This window comes from Malania oleifera, chromosome 9 (assembly GCF_029873635.1).
Source record: "Malania oleifera isolate guangnan ecotype guangnan chromosome 9, ASM2987363v1, whole genome shotgun sequence".
NCBI lineage: Eukaryota > Viridiplantae > Streptophyta > Magnoliopsida > Santalales > Ximeniaceae > Malania > Malania oleifera.
In genome coordinates, this window is record NC_080425.1 from 54,500,386 (window position 1) to 54,517,736 (window position 17,351).

Here is a 17,351-nt window from a genome sequence, read left to right on the forward strand (position 1 = left end):
TTCGTGTGCTATCCGTGTGTATTACACAATCACTCTCTTGTACCTTCTTGCGTTAGTGACAAACTTTTTGAATACAAACGGGATGATCTCTTTACCTGATTTCTCCTTTACTGCTTTCAATTTACTTGTTGTGTGTTTAATAAAGGATTTCAGATAAGGGTAAGCACTACTACGTTTCTATCAGAGGGAAGTAGTTGGCTACGAAGCCATGGAGGTGTTCGTTATCATTGAGACAGGGTATACTCCGGTTCTCGACTGTGCTCCGGACGGTTGGTGCACCCTTGCTACCCTGTGCCCTCGATCGACCCTCTCCTGCTTTGGCCCACTTGGGTTAGTACTTCTATTGAAGTCTGAAGGAGCATAGTTAGAGGCATGGCGTCCAGTGTCTGATTCACACCCCAGCATCATTTTTTAGGAGTAGGGTAACATAGAAATTTACTTACTTTCTAGTAGTATAAATTTAATTGCTTTCATTTAATTGCTTTCAAGTAGTTGGTTAGATTTTAACCATTGAAAAATACCATCTTTTACTTCTTTTTCATAACAAGGCTATAATAAACTAAATTGGAAGTAGTCTAATAACTGCGCTTCAAGCCTCCATGGATTGACACCCGACTTACCCACTTTCTACTGAAATTAAGATAGTTAGGTTTATAAATATTATTTTTGGTAGTTAAGGACTCAAGCCTTGGCGAGCCTACCAAATTTCAGCATCGTTGTCGGGGACTTGGCTACCATTATAAGCCAACTTCCATTTTAGATTATTACAGCCTTGTTCTTTTGATTTGCTCTCCTTTTAATTTCACTTTCTTTGATTAATTTCTATTTCTTTTATTTTATTTTCTGTTTGTGAAGTATGAATCTGTGTGCTTACACGTGTATATGTTTGGTCTGCGTTCTTTAGAACACGAGATAATTCCCATAGATCTTGAGATTGAAAAATCCCATAGGTCCCTTAGGAAACCTATCTCTAATCCGGAGAAAGCTAAGTCATCTGAACTGAAAGCAATGGGCAAAGATAACCCCTTGGTTCCCGCTGAAAAAATCCTGGAACCCCATGCTCCTCACCTACCTGTGGTGGGAGAGCAACACCTATGGCCTCTTAGGGACTACTTTGTACCTAATGCATACACATCGCCATCTTGCATCCGGTTCCCAGATGTCCAAGCGACACAATTTGAGATTAAGATTTCAATCATCTCAATGCTGCCCAACTTTCATTGGAACTCTAATGAAAATCATTGTTAGCATTTGGATGAGTTCTTGAAAATTTGTTCCACCATCCACATCCCTAATTTTAGTGATTATGCTCTCCATCTTAGGATTTTCCCATTCTCTCTTAAGGATAAGACTAAATATTGGCTAACGTCCTTAAAACCGAAATCGGTGACCAACTAGGCCACCATTCAGCATGAATTTCTTAAAAAGTACTTCCCAATTGGGAAGACTAACCAGCTTCGAAAAGTCATCTCAAGATTCTCACAGATGGATGGGGAACTCTTTTTCGAAACTTGGGAGCACTTTAGGGACCTGCTCCATAAATGCAAACATCACCAAGTCCCCAAATGGCAATTGATCCAAACTTTCTATGAAGGGTTGGCTGAGAGAGATAGGTTTATGGTTGATGCATCATGTGGAGGTACTTTCCTCACTAAGCATGACAACGAGGCATGTGTTCTCTTTGAAAATCTGGCTAAAAACTCTCAACAACACACGGCCGCCACCCATAGGCTACCTAACCCATCAACTTCTAAATCTAAGGGGGTTTACGAGTTAGCTACGAACCAGGACTTAGCTCTGACTCTGCATGCTATATCCAAAAAGTTAGATCAATGCTTGTCCTTATGACCACAAAAACAGTGTGTGTAGAGATATATGCAATATGTTCTGACCCTTCCCACACATGTTATAATTGCCCTCATGCGAACTCCTAACCTGAGCTTGTGCATGAGGAAGTAAAGGTCATCCACAACTGGTATGACAAACCCTCTAATGACCCATATTCTAACACATACAACCCTGGGTGGAAACAACATCCTAACTTCTCGTGGAGGCCGCAAGCTCTGGGTTTTCAATCTCAAAGACCTCCACAAGCACCAAATACTTTGCCTCCACGCCCATACCAAAATCTCCAAAGTCATCCAAATTCAGCCCCAAAATTTTCAGCTGCCCCACAATCGTCTCCTTCACAACCCAAGTATGAAACATTACAATAGACGGTGTTGAGGTCCCTTAAGAACATTGAAGTTGATCGCCAAGTAGATCGGTAACTCCTCTATTGCAAATCTAGAAAACGCTTTAGGATAACTAGTCGTCACCTTGAGTCAGAAAGATGAAGGCAAGTTACCAAGTCAGCCTATAGTAAATCCTACGGGACAATATGGGGTAGAATGTGAACCGGATGCTCGTCCCTCATCATACTCTGAGCAGGCCTAGGCAGTAACCACATTTCAAAATAGCAAGCTAATAGCCAAACAAGGTAAGGAGCAACTGAGCACGGAGGAGACTCAAGATGAAAAACCGGAAGTACCCAATGCTGATTCATGCACTCTCTCTTCCTCTATTCAGGTACATAGACCATTGAGTCTCACACCCACCACTAGAAGAATCACACCTCACTTCTCCCCCTATATGGCTTTTCATGGCTACTTAGTGACACATCTAACAGCCCCACTCGCACCCTCTATATTTAGGAAAGAGGCTTCCACCGAGTCCATTTAGGACATGTTTAAACAAGTGCGAATGCATAAGCCTCTCCTCGATGGCATTAAGCAATCACCTGCTTTTATAAAATTCCTTAAGGACTTGTCAACGTAGGAGACAGAATCATGGGTGCACATAGATGGCTTGGTTATGCAGGTCAAGCATATAAGTTCTATTGACTATATGAGTCCAATCCTATTTTGATAATGACAAATCACTTGGTATTTGACTTGTACAATTGAGCTCATGAATAGGATCATGACTTAGAATGCACGAACAGTGAACTTGTATGGAAGTCACGCGGAACCTAAAGTACATATCACTTGGCGCAATCCATGGAACTAGAGGAATGAAAGGACGAGGAAGCAAGCTTCAAGTTCAAGATCTTCAATGGGAATGGGTATTTAGAATTGAATGTATTTACATATTTCTTATGATATAACTCGAAGCTCAAATTTACTTTAGACAGATCTTAGGATTCATGCATTTCATGAAAAATACACCATTAATTCTAAGTTGAAAGAAATTTTTCAAGGAAAATTTTAAAGGCCTCATCGATGAACCAAATGGCCTCATCAACGAACGTATGAAGACCACTCGGCAATGAACAGTGTTGTCTCGTCAATGAACAAATATCGAGAGCCCAAAAAGTTCAGACAGTGCTCTCATTGACGAACGTACCCATTCATCGATGAAGGTCGAGGCACTGATTCACGTTTCAACGTGGACACAGACTAAAACTCTTACTTTTAGTTGATCCAATGATCAGGATTTAATATAGGGCCGAGAACACTTATAAAAACAATCTATAAACCCTAGAGCACCACTTTTTTCCTATCTCTTAAGAGCCTTGAGCTTATTGCATCAATCTTTGGCATACCTTTGGGAAACTTTGAACATATTGCTAAGAGTCATTGCCTGCACTTCAAAGAAGTCACATTTGCTTGGGCATTCACACATTCAAGATCCAAACTAATACACGCATAGCTTCTACTAAATATGGTTTGATCTTGAGGTTTGGAAAAATATTTTATTAAGCTTTCAATTTTTTATTAATCGATCATCTTCTCCATTATTCGTTTATTGAAAACTATTTTTGGGAGCAAGAAACTTATTTTCCCATAGTTATTTATTTGAAAAATCTTTTAGGAATAGTATTCTAAAGTTTGAATCCTTGTGATATTCAAAGTTATATTTTTATTCAAAGAGATCTATATTATTAGTGCAAAAAGTATTTGAAAAATATTGTTTAAATCTTTGAAATATTCAAAGTCATATTTTTTATTCAAAGATTTAATCTTATGAGTTATTTGATAGCAAGAACTTAGATCTGCATAATATTCAAGATTTATTTTTAAAAGATCTTATTTGGTATTCTTGCATAAAGTGATTTAACATCAAACTCTAAGATCTCCAAAGCATTTATTATAAAAATTATTTTTGGGAGATATTGATTAAAAGAGTAGATTTGTGAAGCATATCGTTCTTCTTATAAAGATCATATTATTACATACAAACTGAGCTTCAAGTATTTATCATATTATTATGTGCTAAGATTTATCTTGTACTCACTAGGTTGGTTAAAAGCATTTTAAGTTATTGCAGAAATTGTAATCTTTATTTTGTATACACAGTTCGGGCTGTGAACCGAGATTGAGGAGGAAGTTACACCTCTTGTAAGCAGTAGGTTGTAAGGAAGCTCCATCCTAATTTAAGGAGTGGAATCCTTAAGTGGGTTTCTCAAGGCGAGGACGTAGGCTAGGGTAGGCCGAACCTCATAAAAATCGAGTTTGCATCTCTCTTACCCTTACCTCTCTTTAATTTCGGCGTAATCTCGTTGTGTATGTGTAGAATTTTTAGTACGTTTGTGAGTAATTGGGTAACATTGTATGCTTGATAAAGACACATATAAAATTAATTAATTGTGAAACATTGAGGTGGTTATGAGTAGCTTGCAAGTTTGAAATTGATAGTTTTCAAAATTAGCACCTAAAGAAGCTGTTTTTTAAAAATACCCAATTCACCCCCCCCTCTTGGAATAACACTGTAAGTCACATTTGGTATCAGAGCGGGTTTACGTAGTCTTAACCGTCATTTTTGTAAAAGATCAAAATGGCACACACCGGTGTAACCACATTCGGTGAGGGACACTCGTCCACTAGACCACCATTTTTTTGCGGTGTAAATTACACCTATTGAAAATGAATGATGAGTATATATCTTTTAAATGTTAATTGGAAAGTGTGGAGAATAGTTTCTAAAGGAAACCATGTGCCTATGAAAGTAGTTGATAAAGTAAATGTACCTAATATTGAAGATGAATACACTGATGATGATTGGAAATCTATTCAAATAAATGCTACCCCTATAAACCTCCTATAGTGTGCACTAGACGTTAATGAGTTTAATAAGGTAATGGCCTATAAAACTATTAAAGAGATTTGGGAAAAATTAGAAGTAACATATGAACGCACTAAGGAAGTAAAAGATAGTAGGATAGATATGCTTACTAGTGAATATGAGGCATTTAAGATGACTGCTGATGAGACCATTCAATCCATGTACACTAGATTCACACACATCACAAATTCATTAAATGCTCTTGGTAAATCTTACCCTACTTATGAGTTGATCAGGAAAATCCTTAGGGGACTATCACCATTTTTGGAAACTAAAGCTACTGCTATAGCCGAAGGAAGGAATCTGAAAAAGTTGTCGGTTGATAAATTGATTGGTTCACTCATCACATATGAGAGTTACAGCTCTTAAGGCATCGTCTAGCAACTCTAGTGAAGGAAGTGACTTAGAATTAGAAGAATACTTGGCCATGCTAACAAAGAAGTTCAGAAAGTCCCTGAAGAAGAATAAGGTTTAACAGAAAATTTTGAAACTCGAAATCAGAAAAAGGAGAGTCTAGCAAAAGGAAACAGAAGGAAAAGTCGCCAACTTGCTACAACTGTTGAGAGGTTGGACACATCAAGCCTGAATTCCCTAAACTAATGAAAGTCTCCAATAAAAAAAGGCTCTAAAAGTTGATTGGACACACACAACACAAGCAGTTCCGACACTGAGTCCAATGAGGATCTGGTAGCCAATCTATGTCTAATGGCACATGATGATATTGAGGTGCAATCGTATTTCTCAGCATCTTCTTATTGTTCCAACGATTCTAAAAATGAAAATAGCATGCTTTCTTATAATGAGTTGCAACAAGAATATTTGCACTCTTAAAATGCTTGAAAAGAAGACTAAGAAAATTTCTGATTTGAAATATAAAGTAAAAGAACTCTCAAAGTTTATTGAAAAATAGAATGAATCCCATGCATCTATGATAAAAGAAAAGGATTTAAAATTTGAGGAATTGGAAAGAAATTTGAAAGAAAATTCTAAAATTATTTATAAATTCATAGAGGGCCACAATAACTTTGAAAGACTTCTTAGGGCACAAATAAATTCCCTAGATAAAGAAGGACTTGGCTTTAATGGAAAGGAAAATTTGAAACAAAAACATCTTTACATGGATTATTTTGTAAGAGAATCAAAAGTTTATGCTCCATCAAAAGACTCTTATAAATATACTACTTGCTTTAAATGTAAAAGGATGGGTAATATAAAATTTGATTGTCTTTTTAAGAACAAAGATGTCAAAATGAAAAAGGTATGGAGAGTTAAAGGGGATTCAAGCACTAACCCCCGTGGACCCAATAAAAAATGATACCAAAAACAATTACTTAAATATCTATTGCAGGTGTGCTTGAGATCATCCTTCTCGAAAGATAGATGGTATATGGACAGTAGATGTTCACATCATATGACTAGGGATAAAGCTAAATTCGCATCCATCACACCAAAGGATGGAGGATTTGTCACTTTTGGGGATAATGCAAAAGGAAGGATCATAGGTGTTGATAAAGTTGGTAACGATTCATCAATCTTTATACACAATGTTTTACTGGTTGATGGTTCAAAACATAACTTATTAAGCATAAGTCAATTGTGTGATAAAGATTATAAAGTATCTTTTGAACATGACAAGTGCATTGTTAAGCATAAAACTTATAACAAAATTCTATTCACTGCAGAGCATCATGAAAATGTATATACCACCAGCTTTGATAACTTAACTTCTCAGCGTATGACATGTTTCTCTGCAATGAATGAAATTAGTTGGATTTGGCATAAGAGACTAGGACACGCAAACATAGACTTAATAACTAAATTAGTTAAGGGAGACTTAGTTAAGGGATTACCTAAGACAAAATTCATGAAAGACAAAATCTGTGATGCATGTCAACTAGGAAAACAAGCAAGATCTAGTTTTAGGAAGAAAAAAGTAATCTCTACTACTAGGCCACTTCAAATGCTACACTTAGACTTATTTGGTCCAAACCCAATTTAGAGTTTATGAGGAAAATCATACGCATTTGTTATCATTGATGATTATTCTAGATTTACATGGGTACTATTTTTAGGTCACAAAGATGAAGCATGTGAACAATTTATTAAACTGTGCAAGAAAATTCAAAATGAAAAGGGATACACTATCACTAAAATCAGAAGTGATAGGGGTGGAGAATTTAAAAATCAAGGTATGGAAGAATACTGTAATTCATTAGGAATATCTTATAATTTTTTAACTCCTAGAACACCACAACAGAATGTTGAGAGGAAGAATAGGTCTATACAAGATATGGCCAAAACTATGCTTAATGAACATAAACTACCTAAGTACTTCTGGGCTGAGGCAGTAAATATCGCCTGTTATGTTCTAAATAGAGTTCTAATTAGACCATCCCTAAATAAGACTCCATATGAATTATGGAATGGTCATAGACCAAACATCTCATATTTCCATGTCTTTGGCTGCAAGTGCTTTGTACTTAGAGACAATGAACATTTAGGAAAGTTTGATATGAAATTTGATGAAAGTATTTTTCTAGGATATGCCTTAAATAGTTTAGCCTACAGGATATATAACAAACGAACATTAACCGTTGTAGAATCCATTCCCGTTGTATTTGATGAATCCAATCCATTTGTTGAAAAGATTGATGAGGATAAACTTGAGATTAATAAGGAATTTGAAAAATTGTCTATTGAAGATAATTTTGATAAGAATACTAAAGTTAAGGAAACATCTACTGAAGATATTCAAGTAGAAAAAGAGATTAATGAACCACCTAGAGAAATAAAATACATAAAGAATCATCCTATAGATCAAATTATAGGAGAACAGTCTCGTGGACTAACTACATGATCCTCAAATAGAAATATGATTAGTCTTTTTGCCTTCTTATCACAAGAAGAACCTAAAAATATGAGTGAAGCCATTAAGGATGAATCATGAGTTATATCTATGCAAGAAGAATTAAATCGGTTTGAGAGAAATAAAGTCTAGATATTAGTTCCTATACCTGAGGATAAGACAGTCATTAGAACAAAATGGATGTATAAGAACAACAAAGATGAACATGGAATAGTTGTTAGAAATAAGGCAAGACTAGTAGCTCAGGGGTATAACCAAGAGGAAGAAATAGATTTTGGGGAAACCTTCGCACCTATAGCTAGAATGGAAGTCATTCGAATGCTATTAGCTTATGCTGCATTTAAGGATTTCAAGCTATATCAAATGGATGTCAAAAGCACTTTTCTAAATGGCTACATAAGTGAAGAAGTATATGCAGAACAACCCTCGGGTTTTGAAAACCATAAGCATCCAAATCACGTTTATACATTAACTAAAGCCTTGTATGGTTTAAAGCAAGTTCCAAGAGTTTGGTATGAAAGGCTAAGCGGTTTTCTACTGGATAATGGATTTATTAGAGGAAAGATAGATACAACACCCTTCATCAAATCTAAGAATGACAACATGCTCCTAGTACAAGTATACGTAGATGATATCATCTTTGGAGCAACAAATGAAGAGTTGTGCAATGAGTTTGCAAGTTATATGTAAAATGAATTTGAGATGAGCATGATGGGAGAACTTAACTTCTTCCTAGGACTTCAAATCAAACAAACAAAACATAGAATATTTATAAATCAATCGAAGTATATTAGAGACTTGCTCAAAAGGTTTAATATGGAAGATGGTAAAACTCTAGGAACACCAATGAGCTCTTCTTTAAAATTAGACAAAGACGAATGAGGCATACTAGTAGACGTTAAGCTCTATCGTGGGGTGATTGGTAGCCTACTTTATCTGACTGCCAGCAGGCCTAACATAATGTTTAGCATATGTCTGTGCACAAGATTTTGGGTTGCACCTAAAGAGTCTCATTTATTAGCCATCAAAAGAATACTTAGATACCTGATTGGAACCATTGAACTTGGATTATGGTATCCTAAGTATACCTCCTTTGAGATTATTAGATATTCGGATGCAGATTTTGCCGATAGCAAAGTTGATAGAAAAAGTACAAGCGGAACATGTCATTTCTTAGGACATTCGCTAGTATCTTGGTTTTCAAAGAAGCAAAATTCATTTGCTTTCCACAGCCGAGGCAGAATATATAGCAGCTGTAAGTTGCCGTGCTCAAAAATTGTACATGAAACAACAACTTATGGATTTTGGACTACACTATGACATAGTTCTTATAAGATGCAACAATACGAGTGCAATAAACATCTCAAAGAATCCTATATCACATTCACGAACTAAACATATAGAAATTAGACATCATTTTCTACATGATCATGTGCAAAAAGGAGATGTGACACTTGAGTTTGTATGCACAGATGAACAATAGGCAGACATATTCACTAAACCTCTTTCGGAGGATAGGTTTATCCAAATTAGATGTGAATTAGGTCGATGCATAGTCGAGAAGTTGCCTAGAATTACATTAGACTACATATTTAAGGGGGAGCAACTTACATTAACTGAAAACTAAGGTGTAGTCCCAAGAGGAGGGGTGAATTGGATTTAAAAATTTATTTTAATTCTTTTCAACGAATTCTTGACTCCTTGTTGATTTATCAAATTCACAATGAATACTTAAAATAATATCCAATACACAATCACAACACAAGTACTTAAACAATCAATCAACCAAACCAATCAATTTTTCCAATCAACCACAATATCCAAACTAAGATAGAATATTCAGCTATTTTTGTTTGCAGCCATGTATAAATGAAAATTTGATTCAAGCCCTGAGGCTAATGAATTTACTTAATATAAAATTCAATACTCTTTCCAAAAGCTTAGACGTTAAATAAACTTTTAGTTAAAGAGTCTTTGGGTGTTTCACCAATCAACGTACTCCCTTACGGTTTCCACAATGAAACGACATGCTAATAACATAAAATATTTTTCCCTAGTTTTAAATTCAATCATTAACCTAAACAGTTGAAGGCCAATCATATAAAATAAAACCACACATAATACAATAGCAGAGTATCAAATTATCCCACAATATAAAAACATTGTTGTTCTTTCGAAAACTACCCTTACAGATACCAAGGGTTTACCAAACATGTCACTCAAAAATAATACTCACTCTCAAAAAGGCAGTACAACAACCCCTCTACCTGCAAGCCTACTCCTCTCGCCTAGCTGGTTTACCTGAAAAACAATTCAACACTAGGATGAGCCAACGCTCAATAAGACGAAACATGCTATTACTAGTGTGTGGCTACTGAGTTATATTTCTGTATTTATAATCTTTGATAAAAATAATATCATGAATAACTGGAACTGTAAATGCGGGTATAAGGAACATATATTAAAACTATATAAATTTACTTTTCATAATACTACTACTATTTCTGGAAATCTACTTATACTTATAATATTTGAGAAACTTTTCCTGGATGGCTGTATGTCATGATTTAACCCCTCATGACAGGGTTGTGCGGCTCGAAGGTAGGATCTATCCTGACTAGCCGACCAGTGTAAGTCAACTGAACTCCGACAGTCTGATCGGCCCCCTTAATCCATATCTGATGGAAAGCCTATCCCGACGTGGGCACGATCGACCTCATACCACTTATTATCTGAGTAAAGTGGTTGCACTTTGAACTGAATATTTTTAGCTACGGTACCGTGCTCTGCTGTCTAATCCATCAGGGTCTGATACTATAAAGGTAACTGATATCTGTAATATACTATTTTTACGGTGGTTTCTAAAATAACCATAACCCCATAGATTTATCTAAAATTCTAAATAAACTGATTGAAAATCTGTTTTCTGTATAACTAAACTACTATCTGAATATCTGTATATTGGGGCGTTATGGTACTGATAAACATGTTATTCTAAGATTACTGAAAATGCATATTTCTAAATATACTGTACACTGAAAAATTTGTCATTCTATAACATGCAAATATCATGATATTTCTATTAATAACTATAAACATGGTATTCACAAATTCTATAAATATAGTACTATTTCTGTTACCAACTTAAGCCACACAAGTAAATATTAATATTATCAAGTTCTGGAAACTGTGAAAATATATAATCTGAATAATAATTTGATAAAAATATATAATTCGTGCTGAAATCATAAAAGGGTTTCCTAACATAGCATATTTCCTTTACCTGACTACTAGAAAGCCCCTACTGAATATTGGTCCTACACCCACAGTGTTTCCCACTCAACTCCCTGAAAACCACATTCACCAGAACAAAAGATCATTATTTCTCTGTCTACTTCATTTTCTACAACTGCTGGAAAGCCTAATTTCGAATAAAAGGCCTTACCCTGAACCTGGGGAGAAATTCAACTCAATCCCACCAACGATCCGCCCTGGAAAACTTAAAGAGAACTCCTCCAGAAGCGTCATGGTGGCCTCAGATCATCGATCTGGCATCTGATAGGGCCGAAATCGAAGAAAGAAGGGAGAGGAATCGTAGGAGAGAGAAAGAAAAGAGAATGGCGCTGAATTTTTGCATTAATCCGAGGTTTTGCACTATTTATACTGCGAACTTCGTCGACAAGCCACGTCATCTTGTCGACAAGGTCTAGAAGGAGGTTCGTCGACGAATACCATCTCCTCGTCGACAAAATTTAGAATTCAAAAAACAGCCGCTCGGTATTTTCTCGTCGATGAAATGCTTCCTTGTCGACGAGGTCCTCATATACCCTTGTCGATGAATCACCTGTATTCGTCGATGAGATCCTAGGAAAATTCCTGGGTTATTATAGCCAAAATGCAATGTCATCGACAGATGCGAAGCATTCATCGATGAAGTCTGCTGCCTCCTTCTGTTTTTGTTTCCATTTCCCTCCCTCTTTATTATTTAAATATCATTATTCTTCAGGTCGTTAAACACAAAGTATGGATCAACCAACTTACTCCTTTTCAGTTTTTGATATCCCAAAAACAAATTAAACTTAAGTTTATTTAATATCTAATCCACGTAGTGTATATGATTAAGAAATTTAAAACATCCACGCAATTTATATATGCTAAAAGTAAAAAACAAAGGAAAGAGAGAGTGAGACCACGGTTTTTACAAGGTTCGGCTTATACCCAACCTACATCCTCGCCTTTGGCAAACCACCAAAGGATTCACTAAAACTAGTTCCTTTACTGGGCAGAACAACATCGTTTACATACTCCTTTAGTAGGCTAGAGCCTGCCTCTCCAAGTAATATCCCCTCACTCAATCATTCCTTCAATTAGGCCAGAGCTTGCCTTTCTAAGCGATATCCCCTCACTTAGCCAAAGATCCAAACACCTTGAATCGTCCAAGAACACTGCAAGAATACAAGAGAGTAGTTGAGTACAAGAACACTCTCTAAATAGAGTAGAATAGTACAAATTCAACACTAGGTGCTTCAACAATTTAAATACCAATAAGAAATAGAATTGAAGCTCAAGTATAGAATTCACCAACGGTTCTTTAGTGATTGAGAAAACTCAATATGAGAACCGTAGGTTGGTTTTTCAGCAGCAATTCAAATGATTTCCCCCAGCAAGAGTATAAGCAATAGAGAACTTTAAGAGATATTGAGTAATTTAATACAAGTATGCTGTGTATTTTCTTGTGTGTTAATTTCTTAGGATTAAGGTTGTATTTATAGGCTTTTTAGGATTAGTTTCCTTGTTCCCCAAGTTACTTGGAGTGTCCTCCAAGTTTTTATAATGTTCACATTTGAAAATTTAATTTTTAGAATTTTCCCGTTAAGTTCAAAAATTTGAAATCCCGTGGAGTCAGTCGGTTGGACAGGCGACTGGGTAATGTTTTTCTCAGGGTCAGTTGGCTAGACAGGCGACTGACACTTTCCTGTCTAATCAGAATTTAACCCAAATAAATGTCACTTGGCTAGCTCAACACAATTCAAAAATGGTCAATCGATTGGGCATGTCAGTCGGTTGACTGATTTTAATACAAACTATCAGTCGGCTGGGCAGTTTATCCACTCTGATGTTTTTGTTAGTCGGCTGGTCAATCTCAGTGTTTTTCTAGTCAGTCGGCTGACCAGTCCACTTTCTAGTTTTTCATTTTTAGTTTTTCAAAATTAGTTTTGCTCTCTTGATTTGATCTTTCATAAAATATTTTTCGAGTTTTAAAATAGGTCTCTAAGTCCATAAATATTTCCTGAAGAGCTTCAACAATATTTCAAAAAGATATTTAAAATATGAAACACTTACATAAAAACTTCTAGGACATTTGACATTTTGAAACACTTAAGTCTTCATGCTTGTTTTGCTTTGAGCACTTTGCTTTTCTTTGGCTCTCTTGCTTTGCTTCTTTGGTTCCATCTTTACTTCAAGCTTTAACATATCATCTTTAAAACCGTGCTTTTGATATTTTAAGTTTCATTTGATCTTTGTGAGCACTTTAACCTTGCTTTCACATATGTGAGCCCTGAAATCATCACTTAACCAAATATGTTAAGTTCCACTTGTTTGTTAGTATCAAAATAAGATTTTAAGCCTTGTAAGGCCAACATTAACATTAATATTTGGTTAAACATTTCACATTTGGCTAATTTTTCTCTCATTTTGTATTAAACTCAAAGCATGTGATTGCAGGTTAAATTTTTTATGGATACATGACACATGTTGATGCTCACATAATCTTTTGAACTTTAATGACTGATTTGCTTATTCATGCATATGTAAATTGACACACTGTGTATGTTCACATTAAAATTCAATTCAACAACATAGATATACATTATCAAGGGGGACAAGTAAATTGAATAACCCGAGGAGATATATTTCACAGTACAATTTTGAAATATAAAGGTTGCATTTTTTATTTTTATTTTTACAAAGATAAGATATATTTCTATCAAAACATTTATATATATATATATATATATATATATATTCCTTTTTGTTGAAGTCAAAAAGGAGGAGAAATTAAAGCGAAAATGATAAAATGATTTTTGGGAGAAGTTTGTAAGCAAAAATAAATTATAATTTTTCTTTTATCAAAAGGAGGGAGAAGTAAGCATTATTTTTTTTTTCTCTTTTAACTAAAGGGAGAGAAGAGTATAGTATAGACATATATACTAGCAAAGATATTGCATATTCTACAATGTGTATGAACTTCATTGTGTGTAACCAATATTGTTGAATTCTAAATTATACATTATCTTAGGGGGGGGCCTTGTTAGGCATAACCCATTTTTGCTCGTGTATTTGTCATCATCAAAAAATGGGAGATTGTGGACTCTATGAGTCTAATCCTGTTTTAATAATGACAAATCACTTGGTATTTGACTTGTACAATTGAGTTTGTGAATAGGATTATGATTTAGAATGTACGAACGGTGAACTTCTAGGGAAACCACGAGAAACCTAAAGTACATATCACTTGGCGCAATCCATGGAACTAGAGGAATGAAAGGATAAGGAAGCAAGCTTCAAGTTCAAGAATTAAATGTATTTACATATGTCATATGATATAACTCGAAACTCAAATTTACTTTAGACAGATCTTAGGACACATGCATTTCATGAAAAATACATTTACATCAGTTCTAAGTTGAAAGAAATTTTTCAAGGCAAATTTTAGAGGCCTCATCGACGAACATATGAAGACCACTCGGCAATGAACAGTGTTGTCTCATCGACGAATAAATACCGAGCCCAAAAAGTTCATACAGTGCTCTTATCAATGAACTCATGGCCTCATCGACGAACTTACCCATTCGTCGACGAAGGTCGGGGCACTAATTCACGTTTCAGCATGGACACGAACTAAAACTCTTATTTTTAGTTGATCCAACGACCAGGATTTAATCTAGGTCCGAGACTTATAAAAACAATCTCTAAACCCTAGAGCACCACTTTTTGCCTATCTCTTGAGAGCCTTAAGCTTATTGCATCAATCTTTGGCATACCTTTGGGAAGCTTTGAACATATTGCTAAGAATCATTGCCTGCACTTCAAAGAAGTCACATTTTCTTGGGCATTCGCACATTAAAGATCCAAACTAATACACGCACAACTTCTGCCAAACCTGGTTTGATCTTGAGGTTTGGAAAAATATTTTATTGAGCTTTCAATTTTTTATTAATCGATCATCTTCTCCATTATTCGTTTATTGAAAAATCTTTTGGGGAGCAAGAAACTTATTTTCCCATAGTTATTTATTTGAAAAATCTTTTGGAAATGGTATTCCAAAGTTTGAATCCTTGTGATATTCAAAGTTATATTTTTATTCAAAGAGATCTATATCATTGGTGCAAAAAGTATTTGAAAAATATTATTTAAATCTTTGAAATATTCAAAGTCATATTTTTTATTCAAAGATTTAATCTTATGAGTTATTTGATAGCAAGAACTTAGATTTGCATTATATGCAAGATTTATTTTTAAAATATCTTATTTGGTATTCTTGCATAAAGTGATTAACATCAAACTCTAAGATCTCCAAAGCATTTATTATAAAGATTATTTTTGGGAGATATTGATTAAAAGAGTAGATTTTTGAAGCATGTCGTTCTTCTTATAAAGATCATATTATTACATACATATTAAGCTTCAAGTATTTATCATATGATTATGTGCTAGGATTTATCTTGTATTCACTAGTTTGGTTAGAAGCAATTTGAGTTATTGAAAAAATTTTAATCTTTATTTTGTATACACAGTTCGGGCTATGAACCGAGATTGAAGAGGAAGCTACGCCTCTTGTAAGCAGCAGGTTGTAAGGAAAGTTTCATCTCAGTTTAAGGAGCAGAATTTTAGTGGAATCCTTGAGTGGGTTGCTCAGGGTGAGGACGTAGGCTGGGGTAGGCCGAACTTCGTAAAAATCGAGTTTGCATCTCTCTTACCCTTACCTTTCTTTAATTTCCACGTAATCTCATTTTGTATGTGTTGAATTTTTAGTACATGTGTGAGTAATTGGGTAACATTGTATGTTTGATAAAGACACACATAAAATTAATTAATTTTGAAACATTGAGGTGGTTGTGAGTAGCTTGCAAGTTTGAAATTGATAGTTTTCAAAATTAGTACCTAAAGGACCTATTTTTTAAAAATACCCAATTTACCCCCCTCTTGGGATAACACCATAATTCACAAGTTCCATAATTCTAAAGCACCTTATTCCTAAACTTAAAGATCCCAGCTCACCTTCTATCTCGTGTGTAATTGGTAATTATCCCATTGATGGGGCCTTTCTAGATTTATGAGCAAGTGTGATCATTCTTTCATACTCGGCCTATCAGAAACTTAACCTAGGAGTGTTGCAACCCACCTCGATTTCCATATGTCTTGTCGATCGATCTCTTAAGAAACCCCGGGGTGTGATAGAAGACGTGGTAGTCAAGGTGGGATATTTCCATTACCCTATTAATTTCATCATTTTGGACATGGATACTTCCACCAACCCGATCCCTGTCCTTTTGGGATCACTATTCCTAGTCACGGCTAACGCCTAATTCAATGTAGGATGGTTATTATGGACATATCATGGGGCCATAAACAACGTAGGTTGAACATATTTAATGCTTCCCAACATCCTCTAAACATCATCCAAGCTATGGATGAAGACGTGATTGACAAAAGTGTTAGGGAAGCAACTCCTTCAATGCTATAGAAACACCCCTAGTAAATTACACTGCAGCTTGACAGCCCTACCCATGCTGAATTTGAGGATCCTCTTAAGCAATCTATGCTAAAACATGATTGGGACCCCAAATATGAAACTAAGTTTGGGGTATGCAATCTCAGGTGTAAGGAAGAGACGAGAGAAACCAATGTTAGTTGGAAACCAGGATGAGTTCAAAATGAGCTTCAAAGTGTATGGCTAAAAACGGTAAACTTAGCACTTCTAGAAGGCAACCCGATAGGTGTCTGGCTGAAGATGATAAACTTAGCGCTTTTGGGAGGCAACCCGACAGTTTTTATTTTCTTTTTAAGTCCTTAAGGTAGTTATAATAAACTAGCTAGAAGTTGGAGTCTTTGAAATAGGTTTTAGGATAAGTGAGGGTCATAACCAAGTACACGACCATCACAGGTGAAGGGTGACCTAGTCCGGCCCCTGAGATGTTCTAAGCGTGAAAAATATTGAAAGGGTCGACAAGGTCCGCGACTAGTATTGAGTTGGGTGCGCCCTGGTCGAAATCATCGAGAGATTGTTTAAAACCTGGCTGATTCCAACTCTTCATCTCTTGCATTCTCATCATAGGCGACCATTGTCACCCTCTTCTTGCCTCACCACCGGAGCAAA

At 35.5% G+C, this 17,351-nt stretch overlaps 1 non-coding gene across 1 annotated transcript; it reads right to left on the reverse strand.

Moving 5' to 3' along the window:
* Nucleotides 1-1,453: 1,453 nt before the first annotated feature.
* On the reverse strand, nt 1,454-1,559 carry LOC131165119 (small nucleolar RNA R71). Its single transcript, XR_009139441.1, has one exon. It is a non-coding gene; the product is annotated as a small nucleolar RNA R71 (small nucleolar RNA).
* Nucleotides 1,560-17,351: the final 15,792 nt, after the last annotated feature.